General features: G+C 48.8%; 12 non-coding genes across 12 annotated transcripts; all 12 read right to left on the bottom strand.

Moving 5' to 3' along the window:
* LOC142721044 (U2 spliceosomal RNA) lies at positions 1-191 on the bottom strand. The gene has a single exon (XR_012873801.1). It is a non-coding gene; the product is annotated as a U2 spliceosomal RNA (small nuclear RNA).
* Positions 192-1,483: 1,292 nt separating this feature from the next.
* On the bottom strand, positions 1,484-1,674 carry LOC142721042 (U2 spliceosomal RNA). Its single transcript, XR_012873799.1, has one exon. It is a non-coding gene; the product is annotated as a U2 spliceosomal RNA (small nuclear RNA).
* A 1,280-nt stretch (positions 1,675-2,954) lies between these two features.
* Positions 2,955-3,145, bottom strand: LOC142721040 (U2 spliceosomal RNA). Its single transcript, XR_012873798.1, has one exon. It is a non-coding gene; the product is annotated as a U2 spliceosomal RNA (small nuclear RNA).
* A 1,281-nt stretch (positions 3,146-4,426) lies between these two features.
* LOC142721039 (U2 spliceosomal RNA) lies at positions 4,427-4,617 on the bottom strand. Its single transcript, XR_012873797.1, has one exon. It is a non-coding gene; the product is annotated as a U2 spliceosomal RNA (small nuclear RNA).
* A 1,292-nt stretch (positions 4,618-5,909) lies between these two features.
* LOC142721038 (U2 spliceosomal RNA) lies at positions 5,910-6,100 on the bottom strand. The gene has a single exon (XR_012873796.1). It is a non-coding gene; the product is annotated as a U2 spliceosomal RNA (small nuclear RNA).
* A 1,273-nt stretch (positions 6,101-7,373) lies between these two features.
* On the bottom strand, positions 7,374-7,564 carry LOC142721037 (U2 spliceosomal RNA). The gene has a single exon (XR_012873795.1). It is a non-coding gene; the product is annotated as a U2 spliceosomal RNA (small nuclear RNA).
* Positions 7,565-13,131: 5,567 nt separating this feature from the next.
* LOC142721036 (U2 spliceosomal RNA) lies at positions 13,132-13,322 on the bottom strand. The gene has a single exon (XR_012873794.1). It is a non-coding gene; the product is annotated as a U2 spliceosomal RNA (small nuclear RNA).
* A 1,284-nt stretch (positions 13,323-14,606) lies between these two features.
* Positions 14,607-14,797, bottom strand: LOC142721035 (U2 spliceosomal RNA). Its single transcript, XR_012873793.1, has one exon. It is a non-coding gene; the product is annotated as a U2 spliceosomal RNA (small nuclear RNA).
* A 1,288-nt stretch (positions 14,798-16,085) lies between these two features.
* On the bottom strand, positions 16,086-16,276 carry LOC142721034 (U2 spliceosomal RNA). The gene has a single exon (XR_012873791.1). It is a non-coding gene; the product is annotated as a U2 spliceosomal RNA (small nuclear RNA).
* Positions 16,277-17,580: 1,304 nt separating this feature from the next.
* Positions 17,581-17,771, bottom strand: LOC142721033 (U2 spliceosomal RNA). The gene has a single exon (XR_012873790.1). It is a non-coding gene; the product is annotated as a U2 spliceosomal RNA (small nuclear RNA).
* Positions 17,772-19,059: 1,288 nt separating this feature from the next.
* On the bottom strand, positions 19,060-19,250 carry LOC142721032 (U2 spliceosomal RNA). Its single transcript, XR_012873789.1, has one exon. It is a non-coding gene; the product is annotated as a U2 spliceosomal RNA (small nuclear RNA).
* Positions 19,251-20,558: 1,308 nt separating this feature from the next.
* On the bottom strand, positions 20,559-20,749 carry LOC142721029 (U2 spliceosomal RNA). The gene has a single exon (XR_012873787.1). It is a non-coding gene; the product is annotated as a U2 spliceosomal RNA (small nuclear RNA).
* Positions 20,750-21,486: the final 737 nt, after the last annotated feature.

Raw genomic sequence — 21,486 nt, 5'->3', positions numbered from 1 at the left:
AAAGGGTGCACCGGTCCTGGAAATACTGCAATACCAGGTCAATGCGTGGAGTGGACAGAGCAAGCTCTATTTCCATCTCCCTGTTCTAAAAATCCATTTAATATATGGTCCCCAGATAGGGGACGTATCAGATATTAAACTGATAAGAACAGATACTACACTTGATCTTAGCCAAAAGGCCGAGAAGCGATAACCCGAACGGGCCGCGCGTTGCCCGAGCCTGCCCGATACTGCTGTTCAGCCCTTGCAGCGATTCAGCCTACTTCTAGGCAATTCCATGGGGCCCTGCAGGCTCACACACTCACAGCTACACGGGAGGTGAATAAAGGCCGGAGAGGAAGCCAGACAGGATTTGCTTCTTTTGCTTGCACCACAATGCAGTGCTGAAAGAGGAGGAATCTACATAAAAACGCCTTCCTGGCAACGCCCAAATGCCCTGCTGCCATGCAGATAAACACTGGCAGCGGCAGCAAGTGCATGCCCACAGCCACCCCTTGTTCCTTCACACCTTGTATCAGCTGTAATCCAGTCCAGTCCAGTGCTGCCTGCTGAGCAGCACTGACCAACACTGCCTGGGCCCAGGCTTTTATCTCTGAGGCCCCATTATGATGTCAGAAAGCTGGCTCTGGAATCCTGAGGGCTCCACTATGACACGTGCAAAGTTCCGTCTGAACTTTATATAAGACGGTGAGGCTCAGTCAGTCACTCAGTGTTGCCTGAGAGGGCAACACTGCAACAGCCGGCCGCCAGGCTGTCTTTTTTTTGCACAGCTAGTTGCCTCCAGGAGGCCACAAGAGGGAGACAAGGGACTGCAAAATGGAAAATAGGCATCCACCAACTTTACAGACAACTTCTCCTTGCTCCTACAACCTCCATCCTTGCACAGTTTGTTATTCTTCTAGGTAACATAGTAACAAATCCAAATTGCTGCTCTCTTTGTAGGCAAGCAAGGCTTTGTTGCAACTGCAATTCTTACTTCTTCTTGAAATGTAGGGACGACAGTACATTCCATCACATCCATCTAGTGTACACAGGTAGGTCCATTGTGGCGGGCAGGCGAGCGGGCGGGCTGCTTTATTGGCTGTTTGCTGTTCCCCTACTCCACTCCACTATTTGACTGTTGTGCTGCATCAATCAATCAATCAATCAATCAATCAATCAATCAATCAATCAATCAATCAATCAGTGGCTGGCTCAGGTGCAGCTCTTTAACTTACCTAAAAGGGAGGGCGGAGAGAAGACAAGGAAGGTGAATGAGGTGTTCCAATGTGAAATGCCGGAAACACAGAAACACAGACGACACACAACAAGAGGTGGCAATCTATTCATTAATTGCATTTAATCAATGAGCTCATTATCACTCATGCATTGTCCAACAGGTGTTGAAATAATGGGATTAAAAGGGGAGATCCCTTCAGAAAGACAGAGACAATAGCAAAGACAAAAAACACTTTTGGAATCTGCTTTTAGTCAACACATAAGGAAAGGGTGCACCGGTCCTGGAAATACTGCAATACCAGGTCAATGCGTGGAGTGGACAGAGCAAGCTCTATTTCCATCTCCCTGTTCTAAAAATCCATTTAATATATGGTCCCCAGATAGGGGACGTATCAGATATTAAACTGATAAGAACAGATACTACACTTGATCTTAGCCAAAAGGCCGAGAAGCGATAACCCGAACGGGCCGCGCGTTGCCCGAGCCTGCCCGATACTGCTGTTCAGCCCTTGCAGCGATTCAGCCTACTTCTAGGCAATTCCATGGGGCCCTGCAGGCTCACACACTCACAGCTACACGGGAGGTGAATAAAGGCCGGAGAGGAAGCCAGACAGGATTTGCTTCTTTTGCTTGCACCACAATGCAGTGCTGAAAGAGGAGGAATCTACATAAAAACGCCTTCCTGGCAACGCCCAAATGCCCTGCTGCCATGCAGATAAACACTGGCAGCGGCAGCAAGTGCATGCCCACAGCCACCCCTTGTTCCTTCACACCTTGTATCAGCTGTAATCCAGTCCAGTCCAGTGCTGCCTGCTGAGCAGCACTGACCAACACTGCCTGGGCCCAGGCTTTTATCTCTGAGGCCCCATTATGATGTCAGAAAGCTGGCTCTGGAATCCTGAGGGCTCCACTATGACACGTGCAAAGTTCCGTCTGAACTTTATATAAGACGGTGAGGCTCAGTCAGTCACTCAGTGTTGCCTGAGAGGGCAACACTGCAACAGCCGGCCGCCAGGCTGTCTTTTTTTTGCACAGCTAGTTGCCTCCAGGAGGCCACAAGAGGGAGACAAGGGACTGCAAAATGGAAAATAGGCATCCACCAACTTTACAGACAACTTCTCCTTGCTCCTACAACCTCCATCCTTGCACAGTTTGTTATTCTTCTAGGTAACATAGTAACAAATCCAAATTGCTGCTCTCTTTGTAGGCAAGCAAGGCTTTGTTGCAACTGCAATTCTTACTTCTTCTTGAAATGTAGGGACGACAGTACATTCCATCACATCCATCTAGTGTACACAGGTAGGTCCATTGTGGCGGGCAGGCGAGCGGGCGGGCTGCTTTATTGGCTGTTTGCTGTTCCCCTACTCCACTCCACTATTTGACTGTTGTGCTGCATCAATCAATCAATCAATCAATCAATCAATCAATCAATCAATCAGTGGCTGGCTCAGGTGCAGCTCTTTAACTTACCTAAAAGGGAGGGCGGAGAGAAGACAAGGAAGGTGAATGAGGTGTTCCAATGTGAAATGCCGGAAACACAGAAACACAGACGACACACAACAAGAGGTGGCAATCTATTCATTAATTGCATTTAATCAATGAGCTCATTATCACTCATGCATTGTCCAACAGGTGTTGAAATAATGGGATTAAAAGGGGAGATCCCTTCAGAAAGACAGAAACAATAGCAAAGACAAAAAACACTTTTGGAATCTGCTTTTAGTCAACACATAAGGAAAGGGTGCACCGGTCCTGGAAATACTGCAATACCAGGTCAATGCGTGGAGTGGACAGAGCAAGCTCTATTTCCATCTCCCTGTTCTAAAAATCCATTTAATATATGGTCCCCAGATAGGGGACGTATCAGATATTAAACTGATAAGAACAGATACTACACTTGATCTTAGCCAAAAGGCCGAGAAGCGATAACCCGAACGGGCCGCGCGTTGCCCGAGCCTGCCCGATACTGCTGTTCAGCCCTTGCAGCGATTCAGCCTACTTCTAGGCAATTCCATGGGGCCCTGCAGGCTCACACACTCACAGCTACACGGGAGGTGAATAAAGGCCGGAGAGGAAGCCAGACAGGATTTGCTTCTTTTGCTTGCACCACAATGCAGTGCTGAAAGAGGAGGAATCTACATAAAAACGCCTTCCTGGCAACGCCCAAATGCCCTGCTGCCATGCAGATAAACACTGGCAGCGGCAGCAAGTGCATGCCCACAGCCACCCCTTGTTCCTTCACACCTTGTATCAGCTGTAATCCAGTCCAGTCCAGTGCTGCCTGCTGAGCAGCACTGACCAACACTGCCTGGGCCCAGGCTTTTATCTCTGAGGCCCCATTATGATGTCAGAAAGCTGGCTCTGGAATCCTGAGGGCTCCACTATGACACGTGCAAAGTTCCGTCTGAACTTTATATAAGACGGTGAGGCTCAGTCAGTCACTCAGTGTTGCCTGAGAGGGCAACACTGCAACAGCCGGCCGCCAGGCTGTCTTTTTTTTTGCACAGCTAGTTGCCTCCAGGAGGCCACAAGAGGGAGACAAGGGACTGCAAAATGGAAAATAGGCATCCACCAACTTTACAGACAACTTCTCCTTGCTCCTACAACCTCCATCCTTGCACAGTTTGTTATTCTTCTAGGTAACATAGTAACAAATCCAAATTGCTGCTCTCTTTGTAGGCAAGCAAGGCTTTGTTGCAACTGCAATTCTTACTTCTTCTTGAAATGTAGGGACGACAGTACATTCCATCACATCCATCTAGTGTACACAGGTAGGTCCATTGTGGCGGGCAGGCGAGCGGGCGGGCTGCTTTATTGGCTGTTTGCTGTTCCCCTACTCCACTCCACTATTTGACTGTTGTGCTGCATCAATCAATCAATCAATCAATCAATCAATCAATCAATCAATCAGTGGCTGGCTCAGGTGCAGCTCTTTAACTTACCTAAAAGGGAGGGCGGAGAGAAGACAAGGAAGGTGAATGAGGTGTTCCAATGTGAAATGCCGGAAACACAGAAACACAGACGACACACAACAAGAGGTGGCAATCTATTCATTAATTGCATTTAATCAATGAGCTCATTATCACTCATGCATTGTCCAACAGGTGTTGAAATAATGGGATTAAAAGGGGAGATCCCTTCAGAAAGACAGAAACAATAGCAAAGACAAAAAACACTTTTGGAATCTGCTTTTAGTCAACACATAAGGAAAGGGTGCACCGGTCCTGGAAATACTGCAATACCAGGTCAATGCGTGGAGTGGACAGAGCAAGCTCTATTTCCATCTCCCTGTTCTAAAAATCCATTTAATATATGGTCCCCAGATAGGGGACGTATCAGATATTAAACTGATAAGAACAGATACTACACTTGATCTTAGCCAAAAGGCCGAGAAGCGATAACCCGAACGGGCCGCGCGTTGCCCGAGCCTGCCCGATACTGCTGTTCAGCCCTTGCAGCGATTCAGCCTACTTCTAGGCAATTCCATGGGGCCCTGCAGGCTCACACACTCACAGCTACACGGGAGGTGAATAAAGGCCGGAGAGGAAGCCAGACAGGATTTGCTTCTTTTGCTTGCACCACAATGCAGTGCTGAAAGAGGAGGAATCTACATAAAAACGCCTTCCTGGCAACGCCCAAATGCCCTGCTGCCATGCAGATAAACACTGGCAGCGGCAGCAAGTGCATGCCCACAGCCACCCCTTGTTCCTTCACACCTTGTATCAGCTGTAATCCAGTCCAGTCCAGTGCTGCCTGCTGAGCAGCACTGACCAACACTGCCTGGGCCCAGGCTTTTATCTCTGAGGCCCCATTATGATGTCAGAAAGCTGGCTCTGGAATCCTGAGGGCTCCACTATGACACGTGCAAAGTTCCGTCTGAACTTTATATAAGACGGTGAGGCTCAGTCAGTCACTCAGTGTTGCCTGAGAGGGCAACACTGCAACAGCCGGCCGCCAGGCTGTCTTTTTTTTGCACAGCTAGTTGCCTCCAGGAGGCCACAAGAGGGAGACAAGGGACTGCAAAATGGAAAATAGGCATCCACCAACTTTACAGACAACTTCTCCTTGCTCCTACAACCTCCATCCTTGCACAGTTTGTTATTCTTCTAGGTAACATAGTAACAAATCCAAATTGCTGCTCTCTTTGTAGGCAAGCAAGGCTTTGTTGCAACTGCAATTCTTACTTCTTCTTGAAATGTAGGGACGACAGTACATTCCATCACATCCATCTAGTGTACACAGGTAGGTCCATTGTGGCGGGCAGGCGAGCGGGCGGGCTGCTTTATTGGCTGTTTGCTGTTCCCCTACTCCACTCCACTATTTGACTGTTGTGCTGCATCAATCAATCAATCAATCAATCAATCAATCAATCAATCAATCAATCAATCAATCAGTGGCTGGCTCAGGTGCAGCTCTTTAACTTACCTAAAAGGGAGGGCGGAGAGAAGACAAGGAAGGTGAATGAGGTGTTCCAATGTGAAATGCCGGAAACACAGAAACACAGACGACACACAACAAGAGGTGGCAATCTATTCATTAATTGCATTTAATCAATGAGCTCATTATCACTCATGCATTGTCCAACAGGTGTTGAAATAATGGGATTAAAAGGGGAGATCCCTTCAGAAAGACAGAAACAATAGCAAAGACAAAAAACACTTTTGGAATCTGCTTTTAGTCAACACATAAGGAAAGGGTGCACCGGTCCTGGAAATACTGCAATACCAGGTCAATGCGTGGAGTGGACAGAGCAAGCTCTATTTCCATCTCCCTGTTCTAAAAATCCATTTAATATATGGTCCCCAGATAGGGGACGTATCAGATATTAAACTGATAAGAACAGATACTACACTTGATCTTAGCCAAAAGGCCGAGAAGCGATAACCCGAACGGGCCGCGCGTTGCCCGAGCCTGCCCGATACTGCTGTTCAGCCCTTGCAGCGATTCAGCCTACTTCTAGGCAATTCCATGGGGCCCTGCAGGCTCACACACTCACAGCTACACGGGAGGTGAATAAAGGCCGGAGAGGAAGCCAGACAGGATTTGCTTCTTTTGCTTGCACCACAATGCAGTGCTGAAAGAGGAGGAATCTACATAAAAACGCCTTCCTGGCAACGCCCAAATGCCCTGCTGCCATGCAGATAAACACTGGCAGCGGCAGCAAGTGCATGCCCACAGCCACCCCTTGTTCCTTCACACCTTGTATCAGCTGTAATCCAGTCCAGTCCAGTGCTGCCTGCTGAGCAGCACTGACCAACACTGCCTGGGCCCAGGCTTTTATCTCTGAGGCCCCATTATGATGTCAGAAAGCTGGCTCTGGAATCCTGAGGGCTCCACTATGACACGTGCAAAGTTCCGTCTGAACTTTATATAAGACGGTGAGGCTCAGTCAGTCACTCAGTGTTGCCTGAGAGGGCAACACTGCAACAGCCGGCCGCCAGGCTGTCTTTTTTTTTGCACAGCTAGTTGCCTCCAGGAGGCCACAAGAGGGAGACAAGGGACTGCAAAATGGAAAATAGGCATCCACCAACTTTACAGACAACTTCTCCTTGCTCCTACAACCTCCATCCTTGCACAGTTTGTTATTCTTCTAGGTAACATAGTAACAAATCCAAATTGCTGCTCTCTTTGTAGGCAAGCAAGGCTTTGTTGCAACTGCAATTCTTACTTCTTCTTGAAATGTAGGGACGACAGTACATTCCATCACATCCATCTAGTGTACACAGGTAGGTCCATTGTGGCGGGCAGGCGAGCGGGCGGGCTGCTTTATTGGCTGTTTGCTGTTCCCCTACTCCACTCCACTATTTGACTGTTGTGCTGCATCAATCAATCAATCAATCAATCAATCAATCAATCAGTGGCTGGCTCAGGTGCAGCTCTTTAACTTACCTAAAAGGGAGGGCGGAGAGAAGACAAGGAAGGTGAATGAGGTGTTCCAATGTGAAATGCCGGAAACACAGAAACACAGACGACACACAACAAGAGGTGGCAATCTATTCATTAATTGCATTTAATCAATGAGCTCATTATCACTCATGCATTGTCCAACAGGTGTTGAAATAATGGGATTAAAAGGGGAGATCCCTTCAGAAAGACAGAAACAATAGCAAAGACAAAAAACACTTTTGGAATCTGCTTTTAGTCAACACATAAGGAAAGGGTGCACCGGTCCTGGAAATACTGCAATACCAGGTCAATGCGTGGAGTGGACAGAGCAAGCTCTATTTCCATCTCCCTGTTCTAAAAATCCATTTAATATATGGTCCCCAGATAGGGGACGTATCAGATATTAAACTGATAAGAACAGATACTACACTTGATCTTAGCCAAAAGGCCGAGAAGCGATAACCCGAACGGGCCGCGCGTTGCCCGAGCCTGCCCGATACTGCTGTTCAGCCCTTGCAGCGATTCAGCCTACTTCTAGGCAATTCCATGGGGCCCTGCAGGCTCACACACTCACAGCTACACGGGAGGTGAATAAAGGCCGGAGAGGAAGCCAGACAGGATTTGCTTCTTTTGCTTGCACCACAATGCAGTGCTGAAAGAGGAGGAATCTACATAAAAACGCCTTCCTGGCAACGCCCAAATGCCCTGCTGCCATGCAGATAAACACTGGCAGCGGCAGCAAGTGCATGCCCACAGCCACCCCTTGTTCCTTCACACCTTGTATCAGCTGTAATCCAGTCCAGTCCAGTGCTGCCTGCTGAGCAGCACTGACCAACAGGGCCGCCATCAGGAATTTCAGGGCCCCCTACAGCTAAATTTTTTGGGCCCCCCTACCGTGGCACCGCCTGTTAACGGTACTCCGTCCAGCACTATATCATGGTACCCAGGGCGGCCATCAGGGGGGGTATTAGGGGTACTGATGTGAGAGGCCCGGCCAAACCTAATTGAAAGGGGGGCCCGGCAAACTGCCGCGACTTGCCTTTGGTAGAAAAAAAACAGGCCCCTGCAATGGGGCCCGTTTTTTTCACCAAAAGAATGTCGTGAGCTGCGGGCCCCCCTTTCAATTAGGTTTGGCCGGGCCTCTCACATCAGTACCCATAATACCCCCCCTGATGGCGGCCCTGGGTAGCATGGGGGTCGTCATGGGGCCGTCAAACACCGCTGCCCGTGCGACCGATCGCGCGCACCCGCAAACTCCTGCGCATGGGCACCCGCGACCGCCTGGAACCGCGCACCGAATTTTGAGGCAGATATTGACCTGCCCACACTATCTTGCCGCGTTTTTTGCCCGCTGCGATTGAGGACAGCAGACAAAAAACGCAGGGAAAAATGCATTTTCTGCCTCCCATTGATTTCGATGGGAGGTCAGAGGCAGAACCGCGGCAAGAAAGGACGTGCTGCTTTTTCTTTTTTCCGCGACTGGCTCCCATTGATTTCAGATTAAATCAATGGGAGGCGGTTTTGGAAGTTTTTTGGTGCTGATTCTGACGCAGTGTCCGAGTCAATATCAAGGCCCAAAAAGTCTGTGAACTGGACCTTATTGTTAGGGCTTATTCAGACGAACGTGTAATACGTCCGTGCAACGCGCGTGATTTTCACACGGACCTATGTTACTCTATGGGGCCGTGCAGACTGTCCGTGATTTTCACGCAGCGTATGTCCGCTGCGTAAAACTCACGACATGTCCTATATTTGTGCATTGTTCGCGCATCACGCACCCATTGAAGTCAATGGGTGCGTGAAAGTCACGCCCAGCACTTCCGCAACCGTATAAACTATGAATGAAAACAGAAAAGCACCACGTGCTACAAACATACAAACAGAGTGTCATAATGATGGCGTGAAAATCACGCAGCCGCGCATCATACGCTGCTGCCACACGGAGCTGTTATGGACCTTTTGCATGCGCAAAACGCCATGTTTTTGCGCGCGCAAATAGCACGCGCTCGTGTGAATCCGGCCTTAGGGTAGGAACACACTAGGCATGAACACTGCGGATTTTATGCAACACATTTTATTGTGGAAAATCCGCAGCGTATTACAGTCGCAGCAGAGTGGATGAGATATGAACAAATCTCATCCACACGCTGCAAAAATAATGGACCTGCCGTGTGGCTTTTGGCTTTTTAAGCCGCAGCATGTCAATGTATTCTGTGGGATCGCTGCTCCTCTGTTGTGGAAATGCTGCGGTTCTGCCGCAAAAATCACACATGAGAAAAAATAAAAAGGCACTTTTTTAAATTTATAAAAAAGTTTAGACTTGCCCCGGCCGTAGTCCTGGTGACGCGATCCTCTAGTCTTAGCGCAGCTCGGCCTCCTGTCATGACTTTTCATCCCATGTGACCGCTGCAGCGGTCACATGGTCTACAGCGTCATCCCAGGAGGCGGGGCTACGTTCAGAAGAGAGAGATGCGTCACCAGGACTACGGCCGGGGGAAGTCTAAACTTTTTTTTCCCTGCAGGATTCCCGCAGCGGACACGCCTCACGAAACCTGCACCACTACTTGGTGCGGTTTTGCTGGCGGAATTCCCTGCGGCTACCGGGGCGGATAAGCTGTGTAGTTTTACTCAGCATATCCGCCTAGTGTGTCCCTTATGATGTCGCTCCTGGAGCTGCTGCCGGTCTCTAAATAGGCAGTTGGTCCAGTAGAATTTGGAATTATTTTTTTTTGTGAACCAGCTTAAAAAAATACAAAACTTTTGTGTTAGGGCCTGTTCACATCACCGTTCGCTTCCGCTCCGGGGTTCCATCTGAGGTTTCCGTCGGGTGAACCCCGCAACGGAAAGTGAAAGTGACAGCACAGCTTCCGTCACAATTAGCGCAGTCGACTGCACTATTGATTCCGTCCGAAAACCAGCCGGAATGGTGACGAACGGAAACCATTAGCGATGTTTCCGTCACCATTGAGATCAATGGTGACTGAAACGGAAGCTGTGCTGTCACTTTCACTTTCCGTTGCGGTGTTCACCCGACAGAAACCTCAGATGGAACCCCGGAGCGGAAGCGAACGGTGATGTGAACAGGCCCTAACACAAAAGTTTTGTATTTTTTTAAGCTGGTTCACAAAAAAAAATAATTCCAAATTTTACTGGACCAACTGCCTATTTAGAGACCGGCAGCAGCTCCAGGAGCTGCGCTAAGAATAGAAGATCGCGTCACCAGGACTACGGCCGGGGTAAGTATAAACTTTTTTATCAATTTAAAAAAGTGCCTTTTTTTTTTCTCTTTTGTGATTTTTGCGGCAGAACCGCAGCATTTCCGCACCAGACGAGTGGCGATTCTGCAGCATAAATTGACATGCTGCGGCCTAAAAAGCCACACTGCAGGTCAATTTTTTTTGCAGCGTGTGGATGAGATTTGTTCATATCTCATCCACTCTGCTGCGACTGTGATACGCTGCGGATTTTCCACAATAAAATGTGTTGCATAAAATCCGCAGTGTTCATGCCTAGTGTGTTCCTACCCTAAGGCCGGATTTACACGAGCGTGTGATTTTTGCGTGCGCAAAAAACGTGGCGTTTTGCGCATGCAAAAGGTCCATAACAGCTCCGTGTGTCAGCAGCGTATGATGCGTGGCTGCGTGATTTTCGCGCAGCCGCCATCATTATGACACTCTGTTTGGATGTTTGTAGCACGTGGTGCTTTTCTGTTTTCATTCATAGTTTATACGGCTGCGGGAGTGCTTCCATGTGCTGGGCGTGACTTTCACGCACCCATTGACTTCAATGGGTGCGTGATGCGCGAACAATGCACAAATATCGGACATGTCGTGAGTTTTACGCAGCGGACACACGGACACACGCTGCGTGAAAATCACTGACAGTCTGCACGGCCCCATAGACTAACATAGGTCCGTGCGAGGCGCGTGAAAATCACACACGTTGCACGGACGTATTACACGTTCGTCTGAATAAGCCCTAACAATAAGGCCCAGTTCACAGAGTTTTTGGACCTTGATATTGACTCGGACACTGCGTCAGAATCAGCACCAAAAAACTTCCAAAACCGCCTCCCATTGATTTAATCTGAAATCAATGGGAGCCAGTCGCGGAAAAAAGAAAAAGCAGCACGTCCTTTCTTGCCGCGGTTCTGCCTCTGACCTCCCATCGAAATCAATGGGAGGCAGAAAATGCATTTTTCGCTGCCTTTTTTGTCTGCTGTCCTCAATCGCCGCGGGCAAAAAACGCAGCAAAAAACGCGGCAAGATAGTGTGGGCAGGTCAAAATCTGCCTCAAAATTCTTTAAGGAATTTTGAGGCAGATTTTTTTGCCCTGCAAAAATACTCTGTGTGAACAGGGCCATACATAAACAGCACTTTCAGACACTTTACTCACTGTGTCAGAAGAGCTGCTCCCTCTCCAGTCCTCGTCAGGCGATGTCTTCGGTCCAGATGTCGTCCTTCACCTCCAGGCTCCAGAAAATTGCGAGGATCGAAGAACTCCTGCCGTCGCGCAAGAACTGGACTCCTCCCCCTCTCCTTACGCAGCTACGCTCTGGAGGAGGAGAAGAAGGAGGAGGCGGAGGCGGAGTCGGACGAGGAGGCGCTGGACGAGGAGGCCGAGGAGGAGGACGAGGAGGCGGAGGAGGAGGACGAGGAGTCGGAGGCGGGCCAGCAGGTAATTAGACTGTGCGCCGCTGTTCTTCCCAGTTGATTGGTCGCTGTACTTTTGGTGTGTGCGCACCGCATCCCTCTCGGCGGCGGGCACGAGCGGGTTGCTTTCCAGCCTTCCCCAGGTCGTTCGCGCGTGAGCGCGCGTTTGCGGTAACGAGTGCGCCGGCGCGCGCTTGCGGTCGTTCGCGCGCGCGGTCGCGCGCGGTGTTTCGCGGCAGTGTTAGATGAGAGGGGGGCCCGCAGCTCACAGCGGTGTTTGATGAGAGGGGGGCCCGCAGCTCACGACATTGCTTTGGTGAAAAGAACAGGCCCCATTGCAGGGGCCTGTTTTTTTCTAACAAAGGCAAGTCGCGGCAGTTGCCGGGCCCACCTTTCAATTAAGTTTGGCCGGGCCCCCTACAGTAGTACCCCTAATACCCCCCTGATGGCGGCCCTGCGTGACCAACACTGCCTGGGCCCAGGCTTTTATCTCTGAGGCCCCATTATGATGTCAGAAAGCTGGCTCTGGAATCCTGAGGGCTCCACTATGACACGTGCAAAGTTCCGTCTGAACTTTATATAAGACGGTGAGGCTCAGTCAGTCACTCAGTGTTGCCTGAGAGGGCAACACTGCAACAGCCGGCCGCCAGGCTGTCTTTTTTTTGCACAGCTAGTTGCCTCCAGGAGGCCACAAGAGGGAGACAAGGGACTGCAAAATGGAAAATAGGCATCCACCAACTTTACAGACAACTTCTCCTTGCTCCTACAACCTCCATCCTTGCACAGTTTGTTATTCTTCTAGGTAACATAGTAACAAATCCAAATTGCTGCTCTCTTTGTAGGCAAGCAAGGCTTTGTTGCAACTGCAATTCTTACTTCTTCTTGAAATGTAGGGACGACAGTACATTCCATCACATCCATCTAGTGTACACAGGTAGGTCCATTGTGGCGGGCAGGCGAGCGGGCGGGCTGCTTTATTGGCTGTTTGCTGTTCCCCTACTCCACTCCACTATTTGACTGTTGTGCTGCATCAATCAATCAATCAATCAATCAATCAATCAATCAATCAATCAATCAGTGGCTGGCTCAGGTGCAGCTCTTTAACTTACCTAAAAGGGAGGGCGGAGAGAAGACAAGGAAGGTGAATGAGGTGTTCCAATGTGAAATGCCGGAAACACAGAAACACAGACGACACACAACAAGAGGTGGCAATCTATTCATTAATTGCATTTAATCAATGAGCTCATTATCACTCATGCATTGTCCAACAGGTGTTGAAATAATGGGATTAAAAGGGGAGATCCCTTCAGAAAGACAGAAACAATAGCAAATACAAAAAACACTTTTGGAATCTGCTTTTAGTCAACACATAAGGAAAGGGTGCACCGGTCCTGGAAATACTGCAATACCAGGTCAATGCGTGGAGTGGACAGAGCAAGCTCTATTTCCATCTCCCTGTTCTAAAAATCCATTTAATATATGGTCCCCAGATAGGGGACGTATCAGATATTAAACTGATAAGAACAGATACTACACTTGATCTTAGCCAAAAGGCCGAGAAGCGATAACCCGAACGGGCCGCGCGTTGCCCGAGCCTGCCCGATACTGCTGTTCAGCCCTTGCAGCGATTCAGCCTACTTCTAGGCAATTCCATGGGGCCCTGCAGGCTCACACACTCACAGCTACACGGGAGGTGAATAAAGGCCGGAGAGGAAGCCAGACAGGATTTGCTTCTTTTGCTTGCACCACAATGAAAGAGGAGGAATCTACATAAAAACGCCTTCCTGGCAACGCCCAAATGCCCTGCTGCCATGCAGATAAACACTGGCAGCGGCAGCAAGTGCATGCCCACAGCCACCCCTTGTTCCTTCACACCTTGTATCAGCTGTAATCCAGTCCAGTCCAGTGCTGCCTGCTGAGCAGCACTGACCAACACTGCCTGGGCCCAGGCTTTTATCTCTGAGGCCCCATTATGATGTCAGAAAGCTGGCTCTGGAATCCTGAGGGCTCCACTATGACACGTGCAAAGTTCTGTCTGAACTTTATATAAGACGGTGAGGCTCAGTCAGTCACTCAGTGTTGCCTGAGAGGGCAACACTGCAACAGCCGGCCGCCAGGCTGTCTTTTTTTTGCACAGCTAGTTGCCTCCAGGAGGCCACAAGAGGGAGACAAGGGACTGCAAAATGGAAAATAGGCATCCACCAACTTTACAGACAACTTCTCCTTGCTCCTACAACCTCCATCCTTGCACAGTTTGTTATTCTTCTAGGTAACATAGTAACAAATCCAAATTGCTGCTCTCTTTGTAGGCAAGCAAGGCTTTGTTGCAACTGCAATTCTTACTTCTTCTTGAAATGTAGGGACGACAGTACATTCCATCACATCCATCTAGTGTACACAGGTAGGTCCATTGTGGCGGGCAGGCGAGCGGGCGGGCTGCTTTATTGGCTGTTTGCTGTTCCCCTACTCCACTCCACTATTTGACTGTTGTGCTGCATCAATCAATCAATCAATCAATCAATCAATCAATCAATCAATCAATCAATCAATCAGTGGCTGGCTCAGGTGCAGCTCTTTAACTTACCTAAAAGGGAGGGCGGAGAGAAGACAAGGAAGGTGAATGAGGTGTTCCAATGTGAAATGCCGGAAACACAGAAACACAGACGACACACAACAAGAGGTGGCAATCTATTCATTAATTGCATTTAATCAATGAGCTCATTATCACTCATGCATTGTCCAACAGGTGTTGAAATAATGGGATTAAAAGGGGAGATCCCTTCAGAAAGACAGAAACAATAGCAAAGACAAAAAACACTTTTGGAATCTGCTTTTAGTCAACACATAAGGAAAGGGTGCACCGGTCCTGGAAATACTGCAATACCAGGTCAATGCGTGGAGTGGACAGAGCAAGCTCTATTTCCATCTCCCTGTTCTAAAAATCCATTTAATATATGGTCCCCAGATAGGGGACGTATCAGATATTAAACTGATAAGAACAGATACTACACTTGATCTTAGCCAAAAGGCCGAGAAGCGATAACCCGAACGGGCCGCGCGTTGCCCGAGCCTGCCCGATACTGCTGTTCAGCCCTTGCAGCGATTCAGCCTACTTCTAGGCAATTCCATGGGGCCCTGCAGGCTCACACACTCACAGCTACACGGGAGGTGAATAAAGGCCGGAGAGGAAGCCAGACAGGATTTGCTTCTTTTGCTTGCACCACAATGCAGTGCTGAAAGAGGAGGAATCTACATAAAAACGCCTTCCTGGCAACGCCCAAATGCCCTGCTGCCATGCAGATAAACACTGGCAGCGGCAGCAAGTGCATGCCCACAACCACCCCTTGTTCCTTCACACCTTGTATCAGCTGTAATCCAGTCCAGTCCAGTGCTGCCTGCTGAGCAGCACTGACCAACACTGCCTGGGCCCAGGCTTTTATCTCTGAGGCCCCATTATGATGTCAGAAAGCTGGCTCTGGAATCCTGAGGGCTCCACTATGACACGTGCAAAGTTCCGTCTGAACTTTATATAAGACGGTGAGGCTCAGTCAGTCACTCAGTGTTGCCTGAGAGGGCAACACTGCAACAGCCGGCCGCCAGGCTGTCTTTTTTTTGCACAGCTAGTTGCCTCCAGGAGGCCACAAGAGGGAGACAAGGGACTGCAAAATGGAAAATAGGCATCCACCAACTTTACAGACAACTTCTCCTTGCTCCTACAACCTCCATCCTTGCACAGTTTGTTATTCTTCTAGGTAACATAGTAACAAATCCAAATTGCTGCTCTCTTTGTAGGCAAGCAAGGCTTTGTTGCAACTGCAATTCTTACTTCTTCTTGAAATGTAGGGACGACAGTACATTCCATCACATCCATCTAGTGTACACAGGTAGGTCCATTGTGGCGGGCAGGCGAGCGGGTGGGCTGCTTTATTGGCTGTTTGCTGTTCCCCTACTCCACTCCACTATTTGACTGTTGTGCTGCATCAATCAATCAATCAATCAATCAATCAATCAATCAATCAATCAATCAATCAGTGGCTGGCTCAGGTGCAGCTCTTTAACTTACCTAAAAGGGAGGGCGGAGAGAAGACAAGGAAGGTGAATGAGGTGTTCCAATGTGAAATGCCGGAAACACAGAAACACAGACGACACACAACAAGAGGTGGCAATCTATTCATTAATTGCATTTAATCAATGAGCTCATTATCACTCATGCATTGTCCAACAGGTGTTGAAATAATGGGATTAAAAGGGGAGATCCCTTCAGAAAGACAGAAACAATAGCAAAGACAAAAAACACTTTTGGAATCTGCTTTTAGTCAACACATAAGGAAAGGGTGCACCGGTCCTGGAAATACTGCAATACCAGGTCAATGCGTGGAGTGGACAGAGCAAGCTCTATTTCCATCTCCCTGTTCTAAAAATCCATTTAATATATGGTCCCCAGATAGGGGACGTATCAGATATTAAACTGATAAGAACAGATACTACACTTGATCTTAGCCAAAAGGCCGAGAAGCGATAACCCGAACGGGCCGCGCGTTGCCCGAGCCTGCCCGATACTGCTGTTCAGCCCTTGCAGCGATTCAGCCTACTTCTAGGCAATTCCATGGGGCCCTGCAGGCTCACACACTCACAGCTACACGGGAGGTGAATAAAGGCCGGAGAGGAAGCCAGACAGGATTTGCTTCTTTTGCTTGCACCACAATGCAGTGCTGAAAGAGGAGGAATCTACATAAAAACGCCTTCCTGGCAACGCCCAAATGCCCTGCTGCCATGCAGATAAACACTGGCAGCGGCAGCAAGTGCATGCCCACAGCCACCCCTTGTTCCTTCACACCTTGTATCAGCTGTAATCCAGTCCAGTCCAGTGCTGCCTGCTGAGCAGCACTGACCAACACTGCCTGGGCCCAGGCTTTTATCTCTGAGGCCCCATTATGATGTCAGAAAGCTGGCTCTGGAATCCTGAGGGCTCCACTATGACACGTGCAAAGTTCCGTCTGAACTTTATATAAGACGGTGAGGCTCAGTCAGTCACTCAGTGTTGCCTGAGAGGGCAACACTGCAACAGCCGGCCGCCAGGCTGTCTTTTTTTTGCACAGCTAGTTGCCTCCAGGAGGCCACAAGAGGGAGACAAGGGACTGCAAAATGGAAAATAGGCATCCACCAACTTTACAGACAACTTCTCCTTGCTCCTACAACCTCCATCCTTGCACAGTTTGTTATTCTTCTAGGTAACATAGTAACAAATCCAAATTGCTGCTCTCTTTGTAGGCAAGCAAGGCTTTGTTGCAACTGCAATTCTTACTTCTTCTTGAAATGTAGGGACGACAGTACATTCCATCACATCCATCTAGTGTACACAGGTAGGTCCATTGTGGCGGGCAGGCGAGCGGGCGGGCTGCTTTATTGGCTGTTTGCTGTTCCCCTACTCCACTCCACTATTTGACTGTTGTGCTGCATCAATCAATCAATCAATCAATCAATCAATCAATCAATCAATCAATCAATCAATCAATCAATCAATCAGTGGCTGGCTCAGGTGCAGCTCTTTAACTTACCTAAAAGGGAGGGCGGAGAGAAGACAAGGAAGGTGAATGAGGTGTTCCAATGTGAAATGCCGGAAACACAGAAACACAGACGACACACAACAAGAGGTGGCAATCTATTCATTAATTGCATTTAATCAATGAGCTCATTATCACTCATGCATTGTCCAACAGGTGTTGAAATAATGGGATTAAAAGGGGAGATCCCTTCAGAAAGACAGAAACAATAGCAAAGACAAAAAACACTTTTGGAATCTGCTTTTAGTCAACACATAAGGAAAGGGTGCACCGGTCCTGGAAATACTGCAATACCAGGTCAATGCGTGGAGTGGACAGAGCAAGCTCTATTTCCATCTCCCTGTTCTAAAAATCCATTTAATATATGGTCCCCAGATAGGGGACGTATCAGATATTAAACTGATAAGAACAGATACTACACTTGATCTTAGCCAAAAGGCCGAGAAGCGATAACCCGAACGGGCCGCGCGTTGCCCGAGCCTGCCCGATACTGCTGTTCAGCCCTTGCAGCGATTCAGCCTACTTCTAGGCAATTCCATGGGGCCCTGCAGGCTCACACACTCACAGCTACACGGGAGGTGAATAAAGGCCGGAGAGGAAGCCAGACAGGATTTGCTTCTTTTGCTTGCACCACAATGCAGTGCTGAAAGAGGAGGAATCTACATAAAAACGCCTTCCTGGCAACGCCCAAATGCCCTGCTGCCATGCAGATAAACACTGGCAGCGGCAGCAAGTGCATGCCCACAGCCACCCCTTGTTCCTTCACACCTTGTATCAGCTGTAATCCAGTCCAGTCCAGTGCTGCCTGCTGAGCAGCACTGACCAACACTGCCTGGGCCCAGGCTTTTATCTCTGAGGCCCCATTATGATGTCAGAAAGCTGGCTCTGGAATCCTGAGGGCTCCACTATGACACGTGCAAAGTTCCGTCTGAACTTTATATAAGACGGTGAGGCTCAGTCAGTCACTCAGTGTTGCCTGAGAGGGCAACACTGCAACAGCCGGCCGCCAGGCTGTCTTTTTTTTGCACAGCTAGTTGCCTCCAGGAGGCCACAAGAGGGAGACAAGGGACTGCAAAATGGAAAATAGGCATCCACCAACTTTACAGACAACTTCTCCTTGCTCCTACAACCTCCATCCTTGCACAGTTTGTTATTCTTCTAGGTAACATAGTAACAAATCCAAATTGCTGCTCTCTTTGTAGGCAAGCAAGGCTTTGTTGCAACTGCAATTCTTACTTCTTCTTGAAATGTAGGGACGACAGTACATTCCATCACATCCATCTAGTGTACACAGGTAGGTCCATTGTGGCGGGCAGGCGAGCGGGCGGGCTGCTTTATTGGCTGTTTGCTGTTCCCCTACTCCACTCCACTATTTGACTGTTGTGCTGCATCAATCAATCAATCAATCAATCAATCAATCAATCAATCAATCAATCAATCAGTGGCTGGCTCAGGTGCAGCTCTTTAACTTACCTAAAAGGGAGGGCGGAGAGAAGACAAGGAAGGTGAATGAGGTGTTCCAATGTGAAATGCCGGAAACACAGAAACACAGACGACACACAACAAGAGGTGGCAATCTATTCATTAATTGCATTTAATCAATGAGCTCATTATCACTCATGCATTGTCCAACAGGTGTTGAAATAATGGGATTAAAAGGGGAGATCCCTTCAGAAAGACAGAAACAATAGCAAAGACAAAAAACACTTTTGGAATCTGCTTTTAGTCAACACATAAGGAAAGGGTGCACCGGTCCTGGAAATACTGCAATACCAGGTCAATGCGTGGAGTGGACAGAGCAAGCTCTATTTCCATCTCCCTGTTCTAAAAATCCATTTAATATATGGTCCCCAGATAGGGGACGTATCAGATATTAAACTGATAAGAACAGATACTACACTTGATCTTAGCCAAAAGGCCGAGAAGCGATAACCCGAACGGGCCGCGCGTTGCCCGAGCCTGCCCGATACTGCTGTTCAGCCCTTGCAGCGATTCAGCCTACTTCTAGGCAATTCCATGGGGCCCTGCAGGCTCACACACTCACAGCTACACGGGAGGTGAATAAAGGCCGGAGAGGAAGCCAGACAGGATTTGCTTCTTTTGCTTGCACCACAATGCAGTGCTGAAAGAGGAGGAATCTACATAAAAACGCCTTCCTGGCAACGCCCAAATGCCCTGCTGCCATGCAGATAAACACTGGCAGCGGCAGCAAGTGCATGCCCACAGCCACCCCTTGTTCCTTCACACCTTGTATCAGCTGTAATCCAGTCCAGTCCAGTGCTGCCTGCTGAGCAGCACTGACCAACACTGCCTGGGCCCAGGCTTAAATCTCTGAGGCCCCATTATGATGTCAGAAAGCTGGCTCTGGAATCCTGAGGGCTCCACTATGACACGTGCAAAGTTCCGTCTGAACTTTATATAAGACGGTGAGGCTCAGTCAGTCACTCAGTGTTGCCTGAGAGGGCAACACTGCAACAGCCGGCCGCCAGGCTGTCTTTTTTTTGCACAGCTAGTTGCCTCCAGGAGGCCACAAGAGGGAGACAAGGGACTGCAAAATGGAAAATAGGCATCCACCAACTTTACAGACAACTTCTCCTTGCTCCTACAACCGCTCCTACAACCTCCATCCTTGCACAGTTTGTTATTCTTCTAGGTAACATAGTAACAAATCCAAATTGCTGCTCTCTTTGTAGGCAAGCAAGGCTTTGTTGCAACTGCAATTCTTACTTCTTCTTGAAATGTAGGGACGACAGTACATTCCATCACATCCATCTAGTGTACACAGGTAGGTCCATTGTGGCGGGCAGGCGAGCGGGCGGGCTGCTTTATTGGCTGTTTGCTGTTCCCCTACTCCACTCCACTATTTGACTGTTGTGCTGCATCAATCAATCAATCAATCAATCAATCAATCAATCAATCAATCAATCAATCAATCAATCAGTGGCTGGCTCAGGTGCAGCTCTTTAACTTACCTAAAAGGGAGGGCGGAGAGAAGACAAGGAAGGTGAATGAGGTGTTCCAATGTGAAATGCCGGAAACACAGAAACACAGACGACACACAACAAGAGGTGGCAATCTATTCATTAATTGCATTTAATCAATGAGCTCATTATCACTCATGCATTGTCCAACAGGTGTTGAAATAATGGGATTAAAAGGGGAGATCCCTTCAGAAAGACAGAAACAATAGCAAAGACAAAAAACACTTTTGGAATCTGCTTTTAGTCAACACATAAGGAAAGGGTGCACCGGTCCTGGAAATACTGCAATACCAGGTCAATGCGTGGAGTGGACAGAGCAAGCTCTATTTCCATCTCCCTGTTCTAAAAATCCATTTAATATATGGTCCCCAGATAGGGGACGTATCAGATATTAAACTGATAAGAACAGATACTACACTTGATCTTAGCCAAAAGGCCGAGAAGCGATAACCCGAACGGGCCGCGCGTTGCCCGAGCCTGCCCGATACTGCTGTTCAGCCCTTGCAGCGATTCAGCCTACTTCTAGGCAATTCCATGGGGCCCTGCAGGCTCACACACTCACAGCTACACGGGAGGTGAATAAAGGCCGGAGAGGAAGCCAGACAGGATTTGCTTCTTTTGCTTGCACCACAATGCAGTGCTGAAAGAGGAGGAATCTACATAAAAACGCCTTCCTGGCAACGCCCAAAAGCCCTGCTGCCGTGCAGATAAACACTGGCAGCGGCAGCAAGTGCATGCCCACAGCCACCCCTTGTTCCTTCACACCTTGTATCAGCTGTAATCCAGTCCAGTCCAGTGCTGCCTGCTGAGCAGCACTGACCAACACTGCCTGGGCCCAGGCTTTTATCTCTGAGGCCCCATTATGATGTCAGAAAGCTGGCTCTGGAATCCTGAGGGCTCCACTATGACACGTGCAAAGTTCCGTCTGAACTTTATATAAGACGGTGAGGCTCAGTCAGTCACTCAGTGTTGCCTGAGAGGGCAACACTGCAACAGCCGGCCGCCAGGCTGTCTTTTTTTTGCACAGCTAGTTGCCTCCAGGAGGCCACAAGAGGGAGACAAGGGACTGCAAAATGGAAAATAGGCATCCACCAACTTTACAGACAACTTCTCCTTGCTCCTACAACCTCCATCCTTGCACAGTTTGTTATTCTTCTAGGTAACATAGTAACAAATCCAAATTGC

This window comes from Rhinoderma darwinii, unplaced genomic scaffold, assembly GCF_050947455.1.
Source record: "Rhinoderma darwinii isolate aRhiDar2 unplaced genomic scaffold, aRhiDar2.hap1 Scaffold_513, whole genome shotgun sequence".
Classification (NCBI taxonomy): Eukaryota; Metazoa; Chordata; class Amphibia; order Anura; family Rhinodermatidae; genus Rhinoderma; species Rhinoderma darwinii.
This window is presented reverse-complemented; position numbering and strand designations above follow the sequence as displayed.